Here is a 25380-nt window from a genome sequence, read left to right as displayed (position 1 = left end):
GCTTATAAACCTTTGACTCTTCTCCGGAATTCTGACAAAGTTGATTCTGACAGTTTTGCTCATTTTGGAACATGTTTCTCTGGAGGGATGTGCCCTTGGGGCACGTATTTGCTGCTGTCACTCCCTAGGTGGCTTTTGGAGGAATACCTTTGATGGGAGAGGTGAAGGGGGTCTGAGCTAAAGAGAAAGTGGGATGTGAGAGTTATCAGATGTAGATAGCTCCCCAGGGAGAGTGTATCTCTTGAGCAGTTTGCAAGGGAAATGTTAGAACTCATATATTTTAAGAAGTTTTTTTTGTCATTTGTTATGGGATTCATGTAAAAGCATTATATAACATTTAAGCAAATTATGAAACAAAATAGACACCTGTGAATCTACTAGCCAACTTAAAAATAAAACATTGGAGTATCTTTGAAACTGTTTTGTATCCCCCCAGTCCCAGCCTCCACCTTCCCCATCTTACCCTCAGAGGTAATTACTATAGTGATTTTTTTTTGGCGGGGTGAGAGGTGGGGCTTATATTCCTGTATTTTAAAACAAAACAGATCCCACATCAGCTTATCTAGATATGTACGTATTCCTAAACAATGTGTTGTTAGTTTTGTTAGTCTGCGAGCTTTATAAAAATGGAATCCTGTAGGGAGTCTTGTCTGGATTATGTTTTTTCACTCAGTGTTGTTTTAAGAGTATCCATGTTCTGTGTATAACTGTTGTTCATTTTCATGAATGCATAAAATTTAGACGTGTGAAGCCCTACAGTTTACCTAGTCTCCTCTCGAGAGGAATTTAGGTTTGTTCCCAGGTATTTTTTTTTTTTTGCCAGCATGAACAGTGCTACTGTGGACATTTTTATACATGTGCACAGGACATGTATAGTATTTCCACTGGAGTGGAATGGCCGAATCATGGAAGAGACACATGTTCAACTTTACAAGTTGATGTACCATGACTTTCCACAACAGTTGTTCCAATTTGCCCTCCCACCAGCAGCATGTAAAAAATCCCACTGATCGGTATTTTTGTCATCATTTGATATTACATACTGCTTCAATTTTTCTACTAGAGTGCGTGTAGATGTTAGTTCATTGTGGTTTTAATTTGAAGCTGAGTACTCTTTGATAACGTTTATTAGTCATACGTATTACCACTTCTATAAAATTCCCTTTACCATTTTTCCATTGGATTGTTTGTATTATACTTATTTGTTGGAGCTTTTTATGAACTCTGCATACTAATCTTTTATTGGCTATGTATATTATCAATATTATTGCCTAATTTGTAGTATGCCTTTTCACTTTATGAAGTCCTTTGAACAGAAGTTCTTAATGTATTCAAATTTATGTATATATTTTTTACGGTTTATGATTTTGGGGTTTAAGGAGTCTTTTATTACCTCAAGGTCATCAAGACAATTTCCTATAATTTCTTCTAAAGTATAAAAGTTTCGTTTTGCACATTTACATCTTTAACCACCAAGAATTAATCTTTTAAATGAAGTGTAGCATACAGAGAGAAAGTGTAAATATTGTATTACTTGATGAATTATCACAAAATAATGGGTGAGTAACCTCCATCCAGATTAAAGAAAAATAGAACGTTACTAGCATTCTAGAATCCCCTTTCAAACCACCTCCTAATTATACCCTCATTCTTCTCCCCAAAGACGCCTAGTGTATAGCTTTCTAACAGTGTCAGTTACTTTTGCCCATCTAGAACTTTATATAAATGAGATTATATGCTACGTATGCTTTTATTTCTGGTTGTATTTGTGAGATTCATCCATGTTGAGTTTAATGGAAGTTCGTTCATTTTCATAGCTATGTAGTATTTCATTGCATAAGTATATGGCATTCTATTTTTCTATTGATAGACATTTATGTTGTTTTCATTTGGAGACTGTAATATTCAACTATAAACATTCTTATGTATATCCTTTTGGTGCACAAATGTTTGCATTTCTGTTGAGGGTAGTCCTAGGAATAAAACTGCTGGTTGGTTTGTGTATGTTCATCTTTAGTAGATATTACCAGTTTCCCAAAGTGGTTGTACCTATTTTCACACCTGCCAGCTATGTATGAGGGTTCCATTTGCTCCAAATTCCATCCATCACTTACATTTAAATCTGCTCGTTAGTCTTTCTTATTTTAGCCATCTCGGTGGGTGTGTAGTGTTACTTCATTGTGGTTTTAAATTGCATTTCCCTTGTTAACAATGAGACTGAGCATAGATAGAAAAGCAGACAGACGTGCTATTGGGATATATTATTTTGTAAAATACCAGTTCAAGTCTCTTGCCTATTTTTCTATTCAGTTGTCTGTCTTTTTCTTATTGATTCTAGGAGTTCTTTAAATATTCCTTAAATAAGCTCTTTGAGGTATTATAAACATCTCCTCTCACAATGTGATTTATCTTTTGATTCTTTTACTGCTATCTTTTAATGAACATAAATTTCCAGTTTTGATGTAGGTCAAGTTTGTTCATTTTTTCCTTTAAAGTTAATGCTTTTGTGTTCTGTTTAAGAAATCTTTGCCTATCCTCAAGATATTCTCCTATGTTATTTTCTAGAAACTGTTTTACCATTTACATTTAGAGCTACAATCCATCTTATTTATTTATTTTTAATATGGTATGAGGTAGAGATCAAGAGTAATTTTTTCCATCTGGGGGCAGCTAATTAATTGGCTCAGCACTAATATTTGAAAAGACCATCCTTTTCCCTTCTTTGTCATGCTGTCTTTGTCTTAAACTCATATATATATATATATATATATCTCCATTTCTGCATTCTGTTCTTTTTTTGATTATGATTTTTATTCAGAATTTTGTATTGAGATGTTATTGACCTATAACATTATTTTAGTTTCAGGTGTACTACATGATTCTATATATATAATATTATAAAATGATCACAATTAGTCTAGTTAACATCCATCACCACACATAGTTAAAATTTTTTTTTCTTGTGATGCGAACTTTTAAGAACAACTCTTAGCAACTTTCGAATACACAGTATTATTATTTATAGTCACTGTGCTGTACCTTACGTCCAGTGACTTTTAAGTATGTACCATTTGACCTCCTTCACTCATTTTGTCCAGTAGATTGACAACCACTAATCTGTTCTCTGTATCTATGAGTTTGTTTGCTTTTTAAGAATCCATGTATATAAGTGAGATCATACGGTATTTGTCTTTCTCTGTCTACTTATTTCACTTAGTATAATGTCTTCAGGGTCCATCCACGTTGTTGTAAATGGCAAGATATTCTTCATTTTCATAGCTGAACAATATTTCATTGTATATGTTTACCACATTTTCTTTATTCATCCATCGATAGATGCTTAGGTTGTTTCCATGTCTTGGCTATTGTAAATAATGATGCAAATAACATGGGGGTGCAGATACCTTTTTTGAGTTAGTGTTTTCACTTCCTTCAGATAAATACCCAGAAGTGGAATGGCTGGGTCATATGGTAGTTCTGTTTTCAATTTTTTGAGTAACCTCTACAGTATTTGGCACAGTGGCTACACCGATTTACATTCTCACCAACAATGCACAAGGGTTGCATTTTCTACACATCTACACATCCCTTTTCTACACATCTTTGCCAGCACGTTATTTCTTGTCTTTTTGCTAATAGCCATTCTAACAGGTATGAGGTACGTAGGTTTTGTAGTAGTCACATTTAAAACATATAAAGAAACAGGTGCAGTTAATTGGAATAATATGCTTTATTTAACCCAATATTGTTATTTCAGCATGTAATCAATATAAAATTATTAATGAGATATTTAACTTTTTTTGGTACTAAATCTTCAAAAGCTAGTGTGCATTTAACCTTTACAGCACATCTCACTTTGGACTAGCCATATTTCAAGTGCTCAGAGCCACATGCTCATAACTGCTCATAGTGGCTACTATATTAGTCAATATAGGACTAGAATTTCTACTAGAGTGCTGATACTGGGCAGACTTACCTTGCTCCTAACTTTGAAACAAATGCTTCTGACATTTCACCGTTAAGAAGGATATGGTCTGTAGGTTTGGGTAGCTATCTTTTATGTGGTTAAAGAGGCTTTCTTATATTTTTAGTTACTAAGTTTTATTATTAATAAGAAACTTATATTGAATTTTGTCAATTTTTTAATCTCTTGAGATGATCTTTTCTTTTTCCTTTAATTTGTTAAGGTGATAAGTAAAACTTTAAGGTTTTCTAAGGATAAACCAGTTTTGTATTGCTGGAATAAACTCAACTTGGACATGATGTCTTTTTATTCACTACTAGATTTATTTTATAAGAATGTCATCTTCTGTTACTTGGCTGTTTGATAAAAATTTACATGTAGTAGGTTCTAGGTCTGATGTTTCTAAGTGTTGCCTTAAATTTCATAGTACTCTAATATGTTTTAATTTCTGCTGTATATATGATTATCTCCCCCTTTTATTTACTCCTGATGCTCTTTATATGTGCATCCCATTTTCATGAATCTTTTCAGAGTTCTACCTATTTTATTAGACTTTTCAAAGAGCCAAACATGTAAAAATTGAATCTTGTTTTAAAATTTCATTCATTTTTGCTTTATATTCATTGTCTCTTTCCCTCTGCATTTTAGGTTTATTCTAGTTCCTATTCTATCATATTAAGTTGAAATTTTAGCTCGTTAATTTTCAAGTTTTCTTCTTTAACATTGTAAGCATTTAAGGCTATTAAAATTTCTTCCAAGTTATTACTTTGGCAGCATATCTTACAAGTCTGCATTTTCTTTTCATTTTAAGTCTTTTAAATTTTCACTGTGATTTTATTTTTGACCCAGAAAGGATTTAGAAGTGTGTTTTAAAATGATCAAATGTAGGTGTTTTTACATTTTTATCATTTTGTTAGCAAATTATGTATAAACGATTTGCATAGTGGTCTACCAACTCCGTTGTGTGATATCGACTCTTTGAACTTTGTTTAGTCTTTTAATTATGGTTTAGCACATGAATAGTTTATGTAGATGTTCCATGCATGCTTGTAGAGGATGTGTATTCTTTAATTTTGAAATCGGGAATTCTCTTTGTGTCCATTTAGTAAAATTTTTTAATTGCTTTGTTTAGATCTTTAATATCTCAGCTGATTTTGTCTGCTTGATCTAACAATAGTAGAGAAAGGTGATTTGGCACTTTCTCCCTTATAATTCTGTCAAACTTGCTTTATGTATTTATGTGTATTCAGTGAATACAAGTTGAGAATTCGTATATATTTCTGGTGCATTGAAGCTGTTACGTCTTGACTCTCTATCTCTAATGATGCCTTTGGCTTAGATCTATTTTGTCTTACTTTACCAAGGTCATTCCAGCTTCTTTTAGTTCGTATTGCCAGTGATATCTTTTTTCCACTTTCCGTCTTTTTTAGTATTTCTGTGCCCTTATATTTTAGTGTGTCTCTTGTAAATACTATATATTGTAGGATTTTAGTGTGTGTAGGGAGAGTTTTTGTGTTTTTTTTTCCTATGTATAGTCAACAAAGTTAATCAATATCTTAAAACCCACTCCCTCTAGAAAAAATACAAGTCTTATATTTTAACACTGATTACTAACTGCACCATTCCCCACAAATTACATAATACCGTTATTGACCATTTTAACTTCATTTTTAAAAAGTCCCATAAATTTGATGTTATTATTTTTCTATAGACAATGTTTGTTTAGTTTTATGTACATGTTTACCAGTTTCTTTGCTTACTATTCTTTCTTGTAACTCAGACCTTTTTTTTTTTTGTGGTACGCGGGCCTCTCACTGTTGTGGCCTCTCCCATTGCGGAGCACAGGCTCTGGACGCGCAGGCTCAGCGGCCATGGCTCACGGGCCCAGCTGCTCCGCAGCATGTGGGATCTTCCCGGACCGGGGCACGAACCCGTGTCCCCTGCATCGGCAGGCGAACTCTCAACCACTGCGCCACCAGGGAAGCCCTTAACTCAGACCTTTTTAAGGGGGCATTTTTCTTCTTCCTAAAGAATATTTTTTGGGGAGTTTTTTTTGTGAATGTTAATAAATTTTTATTTTATATTTATCTGAAAAGGTCTTTATTTAACTCTGGTTCTTGAAAGGTCTTGGGTACCCAGTTCTAGGTTGAGGGTCATCCTAGTCATTTGTTCTTTCCGCAATAGCAGGACATTTTTGAAATGTCTTTCTAATGAAAAATGTAATCAAAAATCTAATATTTATTATGTGTGGGCTCAATAAAAATAATCTTACTAAGAAGCCTCTTAATAACCTTGTAAAAAGTTTGTATTAGGTTACTGGCAGAATAGCTATACATTTAAAGATTAAAATATGACTAATAGAAATTTCTATACACATGTGTGGTGATTGCCCTTAGATTTGTAGCTAGGGTCACTATTTATACTAATATTGTTTATGATCTTGAGTTTCTATTTGCTTATATTAAGCACCCATTTTTCAGAAACTCATTTTTAGTTCTTGGTGATAAGAGGGCAGGCTGTCTGCATTTCAGTTTTTAAAACCTATTTTCTAACTATTGCCTTAAGTGGATTTACTATTATTTCTGTCTACTCCTTGCTACTTCTATAATATGATAAAAGGAAGGAAATGTAGTCTTACATTCACTGAATGTTTGTATATCACTCAAGCTATATACTCTACGTGTCTTTTTAGCTCTCACTGTAATCCCACCTTACTTCCATTTTATAAATGAGGAAATTGAGTTTGAAAGTTATCTAAGTGACTTCCTGAGGTTTCATAATATATGTGTTGGGACTAGGAGTCAAAACAAATACTCAGCTATTTTCTACAATTCTGGTCTCATTTAAGTTAAGATATCCTATGGTAAGCAATCCTCTTAATGCAGATCGGTAGGTGGACTGGATACCCACCTGTGTAGCTTGGTGTTAGACATGCAGAAGAGCACTTCAACTAAAAGGAGTGCTGTACGGTTATTTTGTGTTGCTTCAAGGTGTACAGTTAGATTTACTTGTAGGATTTGACATAGCTATCTTATGCCCCAAATCATTAAATATGTTTATAATGAGTATCATTTGTACTTATAATTTCTGTCACTCCCTGCCTTCTCCTACCCCAGCTCCCATCCTAGATTATTAACATGACAGGTAATAATAAATAACTGTGTGTCTTTTCTCTTCCAGACTAATTAAAATAACTTATTACATCCTTAAAGCCCAACATTCAGAGACATTATTTACTACTGGGTTGGCACTATTATTTATAATGTATAAAAATGGACTAGTATGGGAAGGGGGAAGGACTGTGTTCCTTTACCTGTTGAAGAAATTGGAATATTCTGCATAGTCTTAAAGGATTTCATAGAAAGATAGGGAAATCCATTATTGTAAATACTAGGGGTTTTAGAGGGTTGTTTCAACATTCCTATGGTTGACTATAGAAATACTTTCAAACTTTATGGCTACTCTAACCTCAAATCATTCATGTACTATTTTTGAGTTTCTTTTATCTGTTCTTTTTTTCTCGGTTTTTCAAATTTTGTGACAGTATGTCTATTAAATTTGTTAACAAATTTTGTAGCTTTTAATTGTGTATTTAAGCAATACATTAAAAAAATAATGGTCCAGATTTGTGTATTAGATGCCTGTGTGTTCAGCTTTAAAAAACTAGGTTAGATATCAAATTATATACAACCTTATATGAGTAAAACTATACTTAATTTAATGTAGCCTGGGTTGTGTACATAAAAATATTTTTCTAGAAGGAAATGGACAGGTATTTTTTTTTAAATAGGATATGGTGTGTTAGCGCCATCTACTGTTGAGTAACAATAATCACGTCTTTGTGTACACTTGGATTTTTTTCCCAGCCCCTATTAAGTCCTGTGTATTACTCTGGGTATTCTCACTTAGTTGACAACTCTGTAAAGTCTGGGTGTTTTGGGACATTCAAGTGATACCCAATCTATGTTTACAGTTGGGCAGTTTTTGGGGATCTTGCTTCATAAATCTTGTCGAAGTAGCAGTGGTGAATTTCCTTTAATATTCTTGACAGTGCAGGATTTTAAAATAAAGCTAGCTGATTATTCTAGTTTTCCATATAGCATCCTTGTTTTAAAATTTGCTGATTGATTGACCATTGCTATAAAAAGACTGGTGGGTTAAAATTGGGATTTAAATTGAATGTCCCCTTTGTAGTTGAAAGACTGTCCGTGGAAAACTATTTTCCATATGTTGCTTGTTATTTAATTAATTGAATTGTCCAAATCTGAATAGCACAGTATTGAGTGTATTTGTAATTTAAAGGAAAACCTGTGTCTAAATAATATATTAAATTTCTTGGAGCTTAATTTGTTAATGGAAAGGACATTACAAAAATAGGTTCATGTAATGCTATTCACTTTACCACTTATGATCTTGAGACATTAACCTTGAGACATAAGCCTCAGTTTTCATTTGTAAATGAGAATACAATAATAGTACCTACCTCTTGGGACTATTATAGAGCATAAATAAAACATTCCTTCGAAAGCACTTAGCATAGCTTCTGGCACATAGTAATAAACACTCAATAAATGTTAGTTATCGCAAAAAATGTTATCATTATTTGTCATTAATATTTTGATCACTGTTTATATATTCAAAGTGAATATAATGTTTTAATAAATATATTTTTATCTTAGTCACTAATACCTTTTTAAAAACCCATTATGTTTGAATAAAATTGTAGCTTAAGAATATAAATGTTCAAAATGTTTACTGTTTGTTTCTGCGCATCATTTAGAGTGGAGGATGTTGTATGGTAGGTGGAAAGTACAAGGCCTTTTGGGTCTCTGGTCCTGGATCTGTCAGTTACTAGCAGTGTGACTTGGCAGTAATTGATTTAACCTCTCTAAAGCTCAGTTTCTTCATCGGAAAAGTGGAGTTTTTGGAGGATTAAATGATATAGTGTATGTATAGAGCCGTTATTCTTGGCATTTTGTAGACTAACAGAACATAAATGTTAATTCTCTTTCAATAACAGCATACTACAAGTTTACTAACATGCACATATTTCTATAATTTTGTTTTATGTTACTCATGCTAAAATAAGAAGATATTAAGTATCTTTATGTTTGAACGACATGGAATTTGAGAGGATACAAAGAAATTGTTACATCTTGGAGGAGTATAATTGTGGAGATAGGCTCTAAATATCGGAAGGTTTTTTTTTTTAATTTGAGTAATGTAATATTTGTACATGATTGTTAAATAAATTATATAAGAAATAGTTTTTAGGAATTCAAAGGGGGAATACTTTATATACTGGACCCAGCTTACTTCCCCCCTCCCTCATCACCATCACCATCATCACCGTCATCATCATCATCATCATTTTAGTAATTGTGACCCCTTGGGTATCCTAGGAGGACATAAAGAAGATAAAATCCACTCATGGACTGATAGAAATATTTCCCGATTACATGTTATCTACCAGCATTATGGACCAAGTCTTCAAGATTGGGCAGGGGTTGTACGTGGTAGTAACTGATCAACACGGAACATGGTACACGCTTGTAAATCCATGAACAAGCAAATGAAAGCCTCTGCATCACAGTATTAACACCAGCTGAAACCGGTGTTCTTATCACATTCTACTTTAAATTTCTGCTTATAAGTATAAAGAGCTAATTCCCCCCCCCCGCCCCGTGTCCTCTGGGTCTTTACCTCATCAGGATACTGCATCATCTCTTTCATCTTTTCCTCTTTACTGGCAGCTTGTGTGGACCAGCAAGCCCCCAGTGCCCCCACCCCAGACCCCGTCTTCCTCACTCCCCATCCATCAGTGGGGCTGCGGGGTGGCTGTTCCCTCTTCCTCACCCCCCTACAATCCAAGCTCCTGAAATTGTTCTTTCGCAGATACGACCAGTGACTTCCTAACTGTCCAGTCTCAAGTCGGAGGAACGCTTTTTGGTCTTAACCTCCTTTGATCTCTGTCTTTGATGTCGTTGCCTGATGCCCTCCTCCCTCAGCTTCAGTGCGCCAAGCTCTCCTAGTTTTCGTCTCTCTACCTGCTGTTTTTTAGTCTCATTTACTGGTTTATTTTTCCTCCCCCAGTCCTCTAAACTGTTGGTGTTTCCTTAGGTTATATCGTTGGCCTCCCCTTCTTCACTCTACAGGTTTTCTTTGCACTGCAGAGACCCTGCCTAGATGAGATGATATCTGTGGGACCCTAGGTTCACCCTGGTAGTGCAGGGGCAGAGGGCATGGGCTTTAGCCCCTCATAACTTCTATCACCTGTCAACACACAAAAGCTTCCCTGAGTAAACACAATCTGTGTAAAACAAACAACTGAGAAACACAAAATCATGCAGAAGTAGTACGTTTGTTATGGAAACTCAGCCTCAAGAAGTATCTCTAACCCTTTCTGCCCCTGGACCGCTCCTCTGTGGAAATTCTGGAGCTGCCCTTGAGTGGCCTCAGTTTCCCTGTGAACCTATCTCCTTGCATGTCCCATCCAAGCTGGGTTGCTCATTTATCATTCCTTTCAGACAGTCTGCTCCTCCTGTGTTGTGCCAGTTAACAGTACCAAGGCGTGCGCTCTATCAGAGCCAAACCCTTAATCACCCTAAACTGTGCTGCTTCTCTCTTATCTTATGTAACAAGCCAGTCCTGGGATAACTACTGCCTTAGTATCTTTCATTTACGATGCAATTTACTCTGTTATATCATGGTTATTTGATCAGTGTCTTTTTCTTTCACTAGAATATGTCCCAAGTACCTGTCATAATTTTATATGATAATATTTTTATATGTAGAAATAAATTTAGCAACAATCCCTAGACCCCAAGGAATGAATAGCATCACCCTATTATACTAAAAAATACCAAAGTACTATAAAACTATAGGTCTTCTGCTCTTCATTTGAAAAAATGTTACATTAAAGAACGTTAACTTGTTACATTAAAGTGAAATATTGTTTTCTTTTGTAGTTTCTCAATTTTCAAGAGAGTTTTTTATATGCCATCGATACATTTTGGAACTCGTACACTTCTAATTGCTTCAGTCTTATGTCATTAATCCAATTTCCCTTGTTTAATAATATTTCTCAGTACTATTTTTGTTCCTTGGATGCTCTCAAATGGTGGTTTGATAGTTACATTTTTGTTAAATGCATACTGTACCCTCCGTTTGTTGTCATTTTTGAAATAAACTGTTCCCATTATCCTTTCAGGGCCACTCTTGGAGGGGTAGACTTTTTCCATTTCAGTCCTAAATAAATAGCGTAAGAGAGGATGGTGTGTTCCAGATTCTAAATGGTTACAACTTATTTACGTAGTTTTTCCAGTGATTCTAGTGTTTGAGTTAAGAGAAGTATGGGGCTCACTGAAACAAACTTTTAAATTCCTAACCTTATTTTAACCTTCTGAGATGGTTACAGGTTTGATGATGCCTCAGGTTCAGCTCCGGGCTGATGACTTGTCTGTATGGAGGCTACTACTAAGCTCTCAGCCTAACAAGACAGAAAAGTGATCTCTTCTTGAGACTGTGTGTGACTGGTAACAGTTTGCCCTTTTCATGTGGTTGTTTTTAATCTCCTGAGGCCCAGGAAGCCTGATAATCAGGTTTTAAGAATTGTATGATGAACAGGACTCAGTAATTCTCAAACAGGATCTAAGGAACAGAGCGTATTTCTTTGGTGTAGTGGCTTTACAGGAGCTTCTTCCATTGTTCAGTTAGTCTTCGTTCTTTGAGTTTCTAGACTGTGTACTGAAGGTTAGTTAGGGTTGCTGATTCTAGATACCTGGGTGCACCTCCCGCTCATTTATGGTTCACCTAGTTCTGGTGTTTTCTGAAATGTAATCAGTCAGTCTTGGATAGTTTATTTCATTGCATCTGCTCATAGAGCCATTTGCAAGAGCCATTAAGCAAGAGGCTTAATTTCTTTTCTTTCAGTAATATTCAGAGGGCTTGAATCTTGGGTGATGGAGGGCCTGAGTGGAAGTCTATATACACAAACACTTGCACACATACACATAGTACATGTGTGTGTTTGTGTTTAATACACTCATAGCATGTATTCATTAACCTTGTTGCTGTTATTTCACGGCCGGAGTCCCCCTCCTAGTGCTGTATTTTATATAGATCAGTGTTCGTGTGTGCGTACTGGGCTTTCTTGCTGGGTGGTGGGCATAGCAGGAAAGACTAGATACTCCGACAGAATGTGGGAAACAAGCTGAGTGTGAGTTTTCCATAAATAGTTTGATGCTAGCTTATGTTTTGGGATGTGATGTGAATTTACTATCATTGCCTTATTTTAATTATATAAAGAATTGCTATGTATTAAAAATAGGGAAAAAATTTCCATACCTCATTATTTTATTTTTCTTCAAATTTTAAACTGTCATATTTGTTCTTTGTAGAGGCAATAGGGCTGTACATTCTGGCATCAGGCTGCCAGATTCTAAGCCTAACTCAAAAATCATTCACTTATGCCTGTGAACTTGGGCATGTTCCTTAGCCTTTCTGTGACTCAGGTTTCCTGCCTGTAAAATGGTAAAATAGTCATTATGGGGATTATACTATATATGTAAAGTACTTAGAATAGTGTGTGGGTGCTAGTCACTCAATACTGGTAATACAGTTATTCTTTCTATATTATTTTTCCTGTGGCAAGCATTTGAAATGTAATTTTTCAGGTAAATTTAAAAATTTTTTCAAACTTAAGACTTCTGGAATCTTCCGGCATCTCCAAGAGAATGTTGTGATTTAACTATTTAAGCAAACTAAAAGTAGTTCAAATTTTAAGTTCTGTCCCAGCTTCCACAAAGAATCTGGTGAAATTCTTTTACCTTGTACATAAGGACTTTATTTAAAAATAGGTGCAGTACTTGCTCTATTCTCCATGGTCCCCTCTTTTCTCTCCTTCACACACATCTGACCTCCAGCCAGTGTTAGGCACCGGTGGGGTACAACAGTGAGAAAAGCACACGTGTTCCCTGTCCTCTATACATGGAGCATACAGGGGCGTCAGACTGTCTTACATTCTGTTATACAGGTGATTAAATTCTTTGAAGCAGTGGTATTCAGATCCATGAGAGCATCTGACAGGGAGACTTCACCTGGTCTAAGGGTTCAGGAAAGACTCCCTTTAGGAAGGAGCTTGAGATGAAGTCCAGAGACTGATCAGTGTCATTAACTAGGAACAGAGTGGACATGGCGGGGCATGCATTTCAGGCAGGGATGGTTGATTAAGTGCCCTGAGATGGAAGGGAACCATTATATATGAAGAATGTGTATTTTAAAAAAATTAATGAATTCTTATTTTTTTGCAGTTATGGTATTTTACTGTTAAATGTGTTCTATCTAGGAAGATCCGTTTAACAGTCCTAAAACTTTTATTTTAATCAGTAACTATGGTTATTTAATCAATAACTATTCTTTTCTTAATAAAATATGTTTAAGAAAATGTAAAAAAAAGATTTTTAATGTAAATTGTAATTACATTAAATATTGAAAACAATCAAAATTTGATTCAATGCTTTTAATATTAAAGATTATTTCAAGTATAAGATATTTATTCTTGATAATGTCGGGGTCAGATCATGTAGTTAATGAATAATTTTCATCACTTTCTTTTTTAAAAATAGAGCACATTATCCCTGCTTTTGTAAATTGCACCATTTATTAGATGATAATCAAAAAAAGGAGGAGAATCACTTCATCAATTATTCTAAGTTTATTTCAAGTTACAAATAATTGATTTTTTTGGACTGATTTAGAACTAACCATTCTGTTTTATAATAATTCCAGTGTATTTTTTCTGTACTTATATTCCCAGAAATAAATTGCACAAGTTGTTCTGTAGTTTGTAGTTTATGTAACTGTTAAAGTAGAAAGTTGAACAGACTTTGAGTGATACCTAATTTACATGTTCTGTCAGCAATGCCATTTCAGCTAACTTTTAGAAACTCCGTATCTCAGGACTTCAGCATGTCTTGTTAGAATCATAGTTTGTGATGTTTGTACAATCTATGCCTTCACCTGCTGATGCCCCACCTCCAAGTGTGTTTTAATGTCCAACAGAGTATCTCACATGGGCTCATGTGCCTTATCTAGTGTCAGCCACATGGCATTCCTTTTAATTTTCTCCATCTCTTCAGGCCACCCACTAATGTTCTGTCCTGATCACGAGGCAGTGCCTCTTTTGGTGGTTTTTGTTGCTGATCCTTTTCTTGGCCGTTTCGGGGACCTCCCAGGGCTGGGTCACTGAATGATTTCTAGGACTCGCTGGTGAAGCTGTCTGGTTACAAAAATCTTTGTGAAAAGGTTTTTCACTATTGATTTAAGTTTATTTAGTGGCAATATAGGACTGTTCAGATCTCATATCTCTTCATCAGTCTGTTTCAGTAAAATATATTTTTCTAACGATTTGCCCATTTAATCTATATTTTAAAAATTATTGTTATATTCCTTTTTCATTCCTGATATTGCTTATTTCTGCCTTCTCTTTTTTCTTAATTAATCGTACTGGGGGTTTGACAGTTTATTTTACAGTCTTTTTCACAGAGCCAATTTTTGGCTTTGTTGATCTCATGTATGTTTTCCATTTTAATCGCTTTTGCTGTTATCTTTATCTCCTTTCTTTTATTTTGCTGGGTTTCCCCCCAGTTTTCTTGATAAAGCCTTATCCCACTAATCTTTAGCCTTTATTCTTACGTTCAAGACTATACATTTCCCGTTACTTTAGTTGCATCCTACAATTTTGATGATTTGTTATTCATTTTAATCTCATAACTGAATAGAAAATCTGTGATGTTGATCCCTTTGCATTATATTTTTCTATTACAAATTTTCCTTGACTTTCTAAAGTTTAATCTATTTTTTTAAAAATCTCCAACTTGGACATTTACTGGGTTCTTTTCTCTTTTTTAATCGATAAAAACAGAAATCCATCCCGCTGTTGCTGATGTTAGTTCCTTTCACTTTGGTTGATTTTATCAGTCTTTTTCTACTTTCTGGAGTAGCATTGCAGACTGTGTAGGAGAAAAACAAATGAAGAACTATGTGTTTCTCTTTATTTCCCATCCCATCCCCACCTCTGCTCCAGTAAAGTGGGATATTTATAGGACTAGAGTAGAATATCTTGGCGGCAAAGTGCAGGAAGTACTATGGGGCCTCTTGGGAATGGAAAAGCTGCTGGGCAGTAGGTTTCTCCATCTCTCTCTGAGACCTCCATGTCTGCTGGTTTCAGCTTTGCTTTGCTTGGCCTCTTGATTTTTCCTCTCTTCCCTCGCTCTCTCCTTCCTTCCCTCCTTTGTTCCTTCTTTCTCTCCCGTTCTCCCTGCCTCTCCCTCCCTGCCTCTCTCCCTTCCTCCCCACCCCCTTCTTTCCTCTCTTCATCCCTTCCTTCATCTTTTCCCTTCTTCGAATCTTCCTTCCATTCTTAAATCCTCATCGTCTGCCCCCAAACTCCCCTCACGCGCAATACACAAGTATGTTTCAAAAGTTGGAAAATTTCCCCGTTAGATCCTCCTGAGTTTGGGATCAAGGATTTCCATGGGAGCCATATGACATTGACTTGTTACCTTCTAAGAAAACCTAAAGGAAATCTCGTATGCCCTTTTAAAAATCCTTGAAACAGAGCAAGTCACTGAATTGATAGTGTTTTTGTTCTCTCTGAAGGCAGCCATCATAAAGAAATTGGGTCACTGCCCCTTTAAATAGAAACGGCCCTGGCGGAGGGACAGAACTTGGGATGCTTCCGGAAGCCCTTGGTCCACCGGGAGTGTCAGTTGGGCCTGGGTGGGAAGAGAGGCCCTAGGAAAGCCACACTGGTGTGTGTACCGTGCAACTTTTTCTGTAGTCTGGTAGAGATCTGTGAGTACTTAACTGTAATTCAGGTAACTGTGGAAAGAATTGCCCCTCAGTGGTCCTATACATTGCTTATTACCTTGAAAGGCAGTTGGCTTCTAAATACTCATCTTGGAGCGGGAAATAAGGTTCAGGTCAGCCTTTTTTTTCCCCCCTAATTGGAAGATATTTTTTTAAACCACTTGGAGGATTATTTGGAGATTATCAAGGGAAGAAGTTTTTCCTTCTCTTGTTTACTGAGATGAATTGTATAAAGTCCTTTTTTAGTTTAAGAGCTTTAAAAACTTAGTTGTGTAACAGCTTTTTAATTTCTTTGATTCCCCAGGTGAAGCTATTGTGAATTGACTTAAAATTGTAGATGACTTAGAATTTTATGTTGAGCTTTTCTATCAGAAAATATGGCCTTCATTTATCCATACTTGAAAATGATGTTGGCTGTACTTTATAGTGTATTTTCAAAATAGAGGTCTTTAGATTCATAGGTAAAGCATCAGTTGCATGGTTCTTTTGAATTGTTCAAAATTTTTGTGAATGCATCTTAAGAGCTGGTGGATCCTAGCTTAATTTAAATATAATGTTATGTATATTTTATAACAGTATATATATTACTGTTTCTGTAACTTAAGCTGATTTGAATGCTGGGGAAAGTGCTCATCCAATTGTATAGTTCCACATAAATTTAAAGTACTTCAGAGTAGTTGGTATTAACTCTTAAAAATAAGAATTACAATTTTAAAACCATTTAAGTTTCAAAAAAGAGTTTTGTTCACTAGCTTAAAATTAGAGAAAATAATTATAGGAATTTTGCAGTTGGCTTACTATAAAAAGACAGATTATATCAATAGTTTTTTTTATTATTATTTTTTATTATTTTTACATCTTTATTGGAGTATAATTGCTTTACAATGGTGTGTTAGTTTCTGCTTTGTAACAAAGTGAATCAGTTATACATATATATATGTTCCCATATCTCTTACCTCTTGCGTCTCCCTCACCCCACCCTCCCTATCCCACCCCTCTAGGTGGTCACAAAGCACCGAGCTGATCTCCCTGTGCTATGTGGCTGCTTCCCACTAGCTATCTATCTTACGTTTGGTAGTGTATGTATGTCCATGCCACTCTCGCGCTTTGTCACAGCTTACCCTTCCCCCTCCCCATATCCTCAAGTCCATTCTCTAGTAGGTCTGTGTCTTTATTCCTGTCTTACCCCTAGGTTCTTCATGACTTTTTTTTTTTTCTTAGATTCCATATATATGTGTTAGCATACGGTATTTGTCTTTCTCTTTCTGACTTCATTCTGTATGACAGACTCTAGGTCCATCCACCTTACTACAAATAACTCAATTTCGTTTCTTTTTATGGCTGAGTAATATTCCATTGTATATATGTGCCACATCTTCTTTATCCATTCATCCAATGATGGACACTTAGATTGTTTCCATCTTCTGGCTATTGTAAATAGAGCTGCAATGAATATTTTGGTATATGAGTCTTTTTGAATTATGGTTTTTCAGGGTATATGCCCAGTAGTGGGATTGCTGGGTCATATGGTAGTTCTATTTGTAGTTTTTTAAGGAACTTCCATACTGTTCTCCACAGTGGCTGTATCAATTTACATTCCCACCAACAGTGTAAGAGGGTTCCCTTTTCTCCACACCCTCTCCAGCATTTATTGTTTCTAGATTTTTTGATGATGGCCATTCTGACTGGTGTGAGATGATATCTCATTGTAGATTTGATTTGCATTTCTCTAATGATTAATGATGTTGAGCATTCTTTCATGTGTTTGTTGGCATTCTGTATATCTTCTTTGGAGAAATGTCTATTTAGGTCTTCTGCCCATTTTTGGATTGGGTTGTTTGTTTTTTTGTTATTGAGCTGCATGAGCTGCTTGTAAATTTTGGAGATTAATCCTTTTGCTTCATTTGCAAATATTTTCTCCCATTCTGAGGGTTGTCTTTTGGTCTTGTTTATGGTTTCCTTTGCTGTGCAAAAGCTTTTAAGTTTCATTAGGTCCCATTTGTTTATTTTTGTTTTCATTTCCATTTCTCTAGGAGGTGGGTCAAAAAGGATCTTGCTGTGATTTATGTCATAGAGTGTTCTGCCTATGTTTTCCTCTAAGAGTTTGATAGCGTCTGGCCTTACATTTAGGTCTTTAATCCATTTTGAGCTTATTTTTGTGTATGGTGTTAGGAAATGTTCTAATCTCATACTTTTACATGTACCTGTCCAGTTTTCCTGTCCAGCACCACTTATTGAAGAGGCTGTCCTTTCTCCACTGTACATTCCTGCTTCCTTTATCAAAGATAAGGTGACCATATTTGCGTGGGTTTATCTCTGGGCTTTCTATCCTGTTCCACTGATCTATATTTCTGTTTTTGTGCCAGTACCATACTGTCTTGATTACTGTAGCTTTGTAGTGTAGTCTGAAGTCAGGGAGCCTGATTCCTCCAGCTCCGTTTTTCGTTCTCAAGATTGCTTTGGCTATTCGGGGTCTTTTATGTTTCCATACAAATTGTGAAATTTTTTTGTTCTAGTTCTGTGAAAAGTGCCAGTGGTAGTTTGATAGGGATTGCATTGAATCTGTAGATTGCTTTGGGTAGTAGAGTCATTTTCACAATGTTGATTCTTCCTATCCAAAAACATGGTATATCTCTCCATCTATTTGTATCATCTTTAATTTCTTTCATCAGTGTCTTATACTTTTCTGCATACAGGTCCTTTGTCTCCTTAGGTAGGTTTATTCCTAGATATTTTATTCTTTTTGTTGCAGTGGTAAATGGGAGTGTTTTCTTGATTTCACTTTCCGATTTTTCATCATTAGTGTATAGGAATGCCAGAGATTTCTGTGCATTAATTTTGTATCCTGATACTTTACCAAATTCATTGATGAGCTCTAGTAGTTTTCTGGCAGCATCTTTAGGATTCTCTATGTATAGTATCATGTCATCTGCAAACAGTGACAGCTTTACTTCTTTTCCGATTTGGATTCCTTTTATTTCCTTTTCTTCTCTGATTGCCGTGGCTAAAACTTCCAAAACTATGTTGAATAAGAGTGGTGAGAGTGGGCAACCTTGTCTTGTTACTGATCTTAGTGGAAATGGTTTCAGTGTTTCACCATTGAGGACGATGTTGGCTGTGGGTTTGTCATATTATGGCCTTTGTTATGTTGAGGAAAGTTCCCTCTATGCCTACTTTCTTGAAGGTTTTTATCATAAATGGTGTTGAATTTTGTCGAAAGCTTTCTCTGCATCTATTGAGATGATCATATGGTTTTTCTCCTTCAATTTGTTAATATGGTGTATCACATTGATTGAATTGCATATATTGAAGAATCCTTGCATTCCTGGAATAAACCCCACCTGATCATGGTGTGTGATCCTCTTAATGTGCTGCTGGATTCTGCTTGCTAGTATTTTGTTGAGGATTTTTGCATCTGTGTCCATCAGTGATATTGGCCTGCAGTTTTCTTTCTTTGTGACATCCTTGTCTGGTTTTGGTATCAGGGTGATGGTGGCCTCGTAGAATGAGTTTGGGAGTGTTCCTCCCTCTGCTATATTTTGGAAGAGTTTGAGAAGGATGTGTGTTAGCTCTTCTCTAAATGTTTGATAGAATTCGCCTGTGAAGCCATCTGGTCCTGGGCTTTTGTTTGTTGGAAGATTTTTAATCACAGTTTCAATTTCAGTGCTTGTGATTGGTCTGTTCATTTTTTCTATTTCTTCCTGATTCAGTCTTGGCAGGTTGTGCTTTTCTAAGAATTTGTCCATTTCTTCCAGGTTGTCCATTTTATTGGCATAGAGTTGCTTGTAGTAATCTCTCATGATCTTTTGTATTTCTGCAGTGTCAGTTGTTACTTCTCCTTTTTCATTTCTAATTCTATTGATTTGAGTCTTCTTCCTTTTTTTCTTGATGAGTCTGGCTAATGGTTTATCAATTTTGTTTATCTTCTAAAGAATCAGCTTTTAGTTTTATTTATCTTTGCTGTCATTTACTTCATTTCTTTTTCATTTATTTCTGATCTGATCTTTATGATTTCTTTCCTTCTGCTAACTTTGGGGTTTTTTTGTTCTTCTTTCTCTAATTGCTTTAGGTGCAAGTTTAGGTTGTTTATTCGAGATGTTTCCTGTTTCTTAAGGTAGGATTGTATTGCTATAAACTTCCCTCTTAGAACTGCTTTTGCTGCATCCCATAGGTTTTGGGTCATTGTGTCTCCATTGTCATTTGTTTCTAGGTATTTTTTAATTTCCTCTTTGATTTCTTCAGTGATCACTTCGTTATTAAGTAGTGTATTGTTTAGCCTCCATGTGTTTGTATTTTTTACAGACCTTTTCCTGTAATTGATATCTAGTCTCATAGCATTGTGGTCGGAAAAGATACTTGATACAATTTCAATTTTCTTAAATTTACCAAGGCTTGATTTGTGACGCAAGATATGATCTATCCTGGAGAATGTTCCATGAGCACTTGAAAAAAATGTGTATTCTGTTGTTTTTGGATGGAATGTCCTGTAAATATCAATTAAGTCCATCTTGTTTAATGTATCATATAAAGCTTGTGTTTCGTTATTTATTTTCATTTTGGATGATCTGTTTATTGGTGAAAGTGGGATGTTAAAGTCCCCTACTATGAATGTATTACTGTCGATTTCCCCTTTTATGGATGTTAGTATTTGTGTATGTATTGAGGTGCTCCTATGTTGGGTGCATAAATATTTACAATTGTCATATCTTCTTCTTGGATCAATCCCTTGATCTTTATATAGTGTCCTTCTTTGTCTCTTCTAATAGTCTTTATTTTAAAGTCTATTTTGTCTGATATGAGAATTGCTACTCCAGCTTTCTTTTGGTTTCCATTTGCATGGAATATCTTTTTCCATCCCCTCATTTTCAGTCTGTATGTGTCTCTAGGTCTGAAGTGGGTCTCTTGTAGACAGCATATATATGGGTCTTGCTTTTGTATCCATTCAGCCAGTCTGTGTCTTTTGGTGGGAGCATTTAATGCATTTACATTTAAGGTAATTATTGATTTGTATGTTCCTATTCCCATTTTCTTAATTGTTTTGGGTTTGTTATTGTAGGTCTTTTCCTTTTCTTGTGTTTCTTGCCTAGAGAAGTTCCTTTAGCATTTGTTGTAAAGCTGGTTTGGTGGTGCTGAACTCTCAGCTTTTGCTTGTCTGTAAAGGTTTTAATTTCTCCATCAAATCTGAATGAGATCCTTGCTGGGTAGAGTAATCTTGGTTGTAGGTTTTTCTCCTTCATCACTTTAAATATATCCTGGCAGTCCCTTCTGGCTTGCAGAGATTCTGCTGAAAGATCAGCTGTTAACCTTATGGGGATTCCCTCGTGTGTTATTTGTTGTTTTTCCCTTGCTGCTTTTAATATGTTTTCTTTGTATTTAATTTTTGACAGTTTGATTAATATGTGTCTTGGCATGTTTCTCCTTGGATTTACCCTGTATGGGACTCTCTGTGCTTCCTGGACTTGATTAACTATTTCCTTTCCCATATTAGGGAAGTTTTCAACTATAATCTCTTCAAATATTTTCTCAGTCCCTTTCTTTTTCTCTTCTTCTTCTGGAACCCCTATGATTCGAATGTTGGTGCATTTAATGTTGTCCCAGAGGTCTCTGAGCCTGTCCTCAGTTCTTTTCAGTGTTTTTCTTTATTCTGCTCCGCAGTAGTTATTTCCACTATTTTATCTTCCAGGTCACTTATCTGTTCTTCTGCCTCAGTTATTCTGCTATTGATCCCTTCTAGAGTATTTTAAATTTCATTTATTGTGTTGTTCATCGTTGCTTGTTTGCTCTTTAGTTCTTCTAGGTCCTTGTTAAATGTTTCTTGCATTTTCTCTATTCTATTTCCAAGATTTTGGATCATCTTTACTATCATTATTCTGAATTCTTTTTCAGGTAGACTGCCTATTTCCTCTTCATTTGTTAGGTCTGGTGGGTTTTTATCTTGCTCCTTCATCTGCTGTGTGTTTTTCTGTCTTCTCATTTTGCTTATCTTGTACTGTGTTTGGTGTCTCCTTTTTGCAGGCTGCAGGTTGGTAGTTCCCGTTGTTTTCGGTGTCTGTCCCCAGTGGCTAAAGATGGTTCAGTGGGTTGTGTAGGCTTCCTGGTGGAGAGGACTAGTGCCTGTGTTTTGGTGGATGAGGCTGGATCTTGTCTTTCTGGTGGGCAGGTCCACGTCTGGTGGTGTGTTTTGGGGTGTCTGTGGACTTATTATGATTTTAGGCAGCCTCTCTGCTAATGGGTGGGGTTGTGTTCCTGTCTTGCTAGTTGTTTGGCATAGGGTGTCCAGCACTGTAGCTTGCTGGTCGTTGAGTGAAGCTGGGTGTTGGTGTTGAGATGGAGATCCCTGGGAGATTTTTGCCGTTTGATATTACGTGGAGCTGGGAGGTCTCTTGTGGACCAGTGTCCTGAAGTTGGCTCTCCCACCTCAGAGGCACAGCACTGACTTCTGGCTGTAGCACCAAGAGCCTTTCATCCACACGGCTCAGAATAAAAGGGAGAAAAAGTAGAAAGAAAGAAAGAGGATAAAATAAAATAAAGTAAGATAAAATAAAGTTATTAAAATAAAAAATAATTATTAAAAAATTTTTTTTAAAAAAGTCAAAACAAAAACGGATGGATAGAACCCTAGGACAAATGGTGATAGCAAAGCTATACAGACAAAATCTCACACAGAAGCATACACATACACACTCACAAAAAGAGGAAAAGGGGAAAAAGTAATAAATCTTGCTCCCAAAGTCCACCTCCTCAATTTGGGATGATTCGTTGTCTATTCAGGTATTCCACAGATGCAGGTACATCAAGTTGATTGTGGAGATTTAATCTGCTGCTCCTGAGGCTGCTGGGAGAGATTTCCCTTTCTCTTCTTTGTTCGCAGAGCTCCTGGGGCTCAGCTTTGGATTTGGCCCCGCCTCTGCGTGTCGGTCGCCGGAGGTTCTCCGCTCAGACAGGACGGGGTTAAAGGAGCCGCTGATTTGGGGGCTCTGGCTCACTCAGGCCGGGGTTGGGGGGGGAGGGAAGGGCACGGAGTGCGGGGCGAGCCTGCGGCGGCAGAGGCCGGCGTGACGTTGCACCAGCCTGAGGCGTGCCGTGCGTTCTCCCGGGGAAGTTGTCCCTGCATCCCGGGACCCTGGCAGTGGCGGGCTGCACGGGCTCCCTGGAAAGGAGGTGTGGGTAGTGACCTGTGCTCGCACACAGGCTTCTTGGAGGCGGCAGCAGCAGCCTTAGCGTCTCATGCCCGTCTCTGGGGTCCGCGCTTTTAGCCGCGGCTTGCGCCCGTCTCTGGGGCTCCTTTAAGCAGCGCTCTTAATGCCCTCTCCTCGCGCACCAGGGAACAAAGAGGGAAGAAAAAGTCTGTTGATTCTTCGGCAGCTGCAGACTTTTCTCCGGACTCCCTCCCGGCTAGCCGTGGCGCACTAGCCCCTTCAGGCTGTGTTCACGCTGCCCGATAGTTTTATTTAAAGAGAGGTGAACCAAAAAGATAATGGACAAATAAACTTTTAAGTCTTTTAAAATTAAATCTGTAGATTTCATCAATACTAACAGTTTGAAGAAAAGTTATATTATACGTTAGAGCTGAAATTGCAAATAGGAATTTTTCTGCTTAGCATAAATGTCTTGAATCTTAAAGGAGAAACAAGCTTTTTGCCTAAATTAACTCTTGCATACGATAGCAAAATTTTGTAGTTATTTTTAGTGAAAAACTAATGAATCTGTTTTTTAAAATTCTAATTTATGTTTGATTTATGGATTCCTGAGGTGTTTGTAAACTTTGTAATAAAATAGTCCCATAATTTTAAAGTCGTGAGGGAACTAAGAGATCATTTAGTATCTGACTGCTAATTGTCAATGCTCAGTACCTGATTGCCATTGTTTTCATAACAATATAGATACAGATGGAAAAATTGTTTTTTAAAAAATCACTGAAGTAACTTAGAATAACTTTAGTTATTGCTTAAATAGACAACCACCAGTTTATGATATGATTTTTTAGGAACTGGCTTGTGATGATTTTAAAAAAGACACACTTTTGTTAAACCAAATAGAACTTACGATTTACAAATGAATAGCTCACTGAAATTCATGGTTAATTGAAAATATTTTGGATATATAGGATAACTTTCATCTCAATTACAGCATTAAGTGATCTTATTTGCCCAGCTGTTTTTAATGACTTGCTTCTCTGATTACTGGCTTTAGAAGTAGCTTACTTAATACTTTATAAGTGCTTTCGCATGTATTGTCTCATTTGGATCTTTAGAATAACTTGTGAGAGAGGTAAGGCAACTACCCTCATCCTTATTTTACAAGTGAAGAAACTGCAGTCAAGAGATTGCTACTTAGGGAAGCATAAGTAGTCAGACTAAGTCCCAGTCTTTCAGCTCCTGAGTTGGTACTTTTTATATATATGTAGTAGTACATGTAAAGTATGCTTAATAAAGATTTGTTGAGTGATTTTTATGATAAATAATTTTTATCATAAAGCAATATATATTGTACTTATTCATGATTTACTTAGAAATTGCTTTAAGAAATTTGGAAGATACAAGAAATTGGAAGGGAAGAGCCATCTTCAAATTCATCGACATTGCATTTGATGAGAGATAAAAAGATTATCTCACAGATATCATTTGTATGTGATTGTGATATATAAAAGTATAATTATATATCTCTATGTACAGTAAGAATATATAATTATAGTGTATATTATGGTGTGTGTGTATATATACATATGTGTGTATATACACTTACATATGTACATGTATTTAACTGATATTTTATTGGCAATTTAAAATCTGTTAGTTGTGGGCTTCCCTGGTGGCGCAATGGTTGAGAGTCCACCTGCCGATGCAGGGGACACGGGTTCGTGCCCCGGTCCGGGAAGATCCCACATGCCGCGGAGCGTCTGGGCCCGTGAGCCATGGCCGCTGAGCCTGCGCGTCCGGAGCCTGTGCTCCACAACGGGAGAGGCCACAACAGTGAGAGGCCCGCGTACCACAAAAAAAAAAAAAAAAAGTTGATCTGGTGTGAGCGAAGAAGTGTTTTTAGAGGAATTTATGTCCAATTTTAGGGACATTTAGGAAGAAAGTTAAGAAAAGCTGTTTGTTTTATGTGTTTACTTATGGAATTTATAGGTAATACTGGTGTCCTTGTTTCTCCTGTAGCCATTCAGTGGGTTCTTTGGACATTGTAACTTATCGACAGAAAAGATAAAAAGATTGTGAAAACATTTATTTCATAATCATAATCCCGGATAAAACTTTTCGTTTTGCACTTTTTTCTATTAACATATTATGAGACTTTCTACTATAAAAAGAAACACTTAGCAAAGCTGTACAATTAAATGTGAAGCTTATTTGGAGAATGACTTTGAACGTGGAAGGAATGGACAAAAATAGATACCTCAGAACAAAATTAGCTACCATTCTTCCCCAATTCCATTATACTCTCTTCATACTTGTCTTGAAAAACGTATCATTACTGTCTCATTGCCTCTCCTACTAAAAGATAAAATTTTAATAGTAAAGACTATGCTTTTTCATGTTTTTGTC

General features: G+C 36.2%; 1 protein-coding gene across 2 annotated transcripts in view; it reads left to right on the top strand.

Moving 5' to 3' along the window:
* Window positions 1-25380, top strand: part of TSC22D1 (TSC22 domain family member 1) — a 135216-nt gene that overhangs the window by 67561 nt on the left and 42275 nt on the right. Inside the window, exon 1 of one of the 2 annotated variants that reach the window (XM_067713234.1) lies at window positions 15761-15820. The exons of the other annotated variant lie outside the window; for it this stretch is intronic. The gene's annotated coding sequence lies outside the window, so the exon portion shown is untranslated. Of the gene's footprint in view, window positions 1-15760; window positions 15821-25380 lie in introns of those variants that run through there. 2 annotated transcript variants of the gene reach the window in all.

This window comes from Pseudorca crassidens, chromosome 18 (assembly GCF_039906515.1).
Source record: "Pseudorca crassidens isolate mPseCra1 chromosome 18, mPseCra1.hap1, whole genome shotgun sequence".
Taxonomy (NCBI): domain Eukaryota; kingdom Metazoa; phylum Chordata; class Mammalia; order Artiodactyla; family Delphinidae; genus Pseudorca; species Pseudorca crassidens.
Note: the sequence above shows the minus strand (reverse complement) of the source record. Positions and strands in the feature narration are given on the sequence as shown.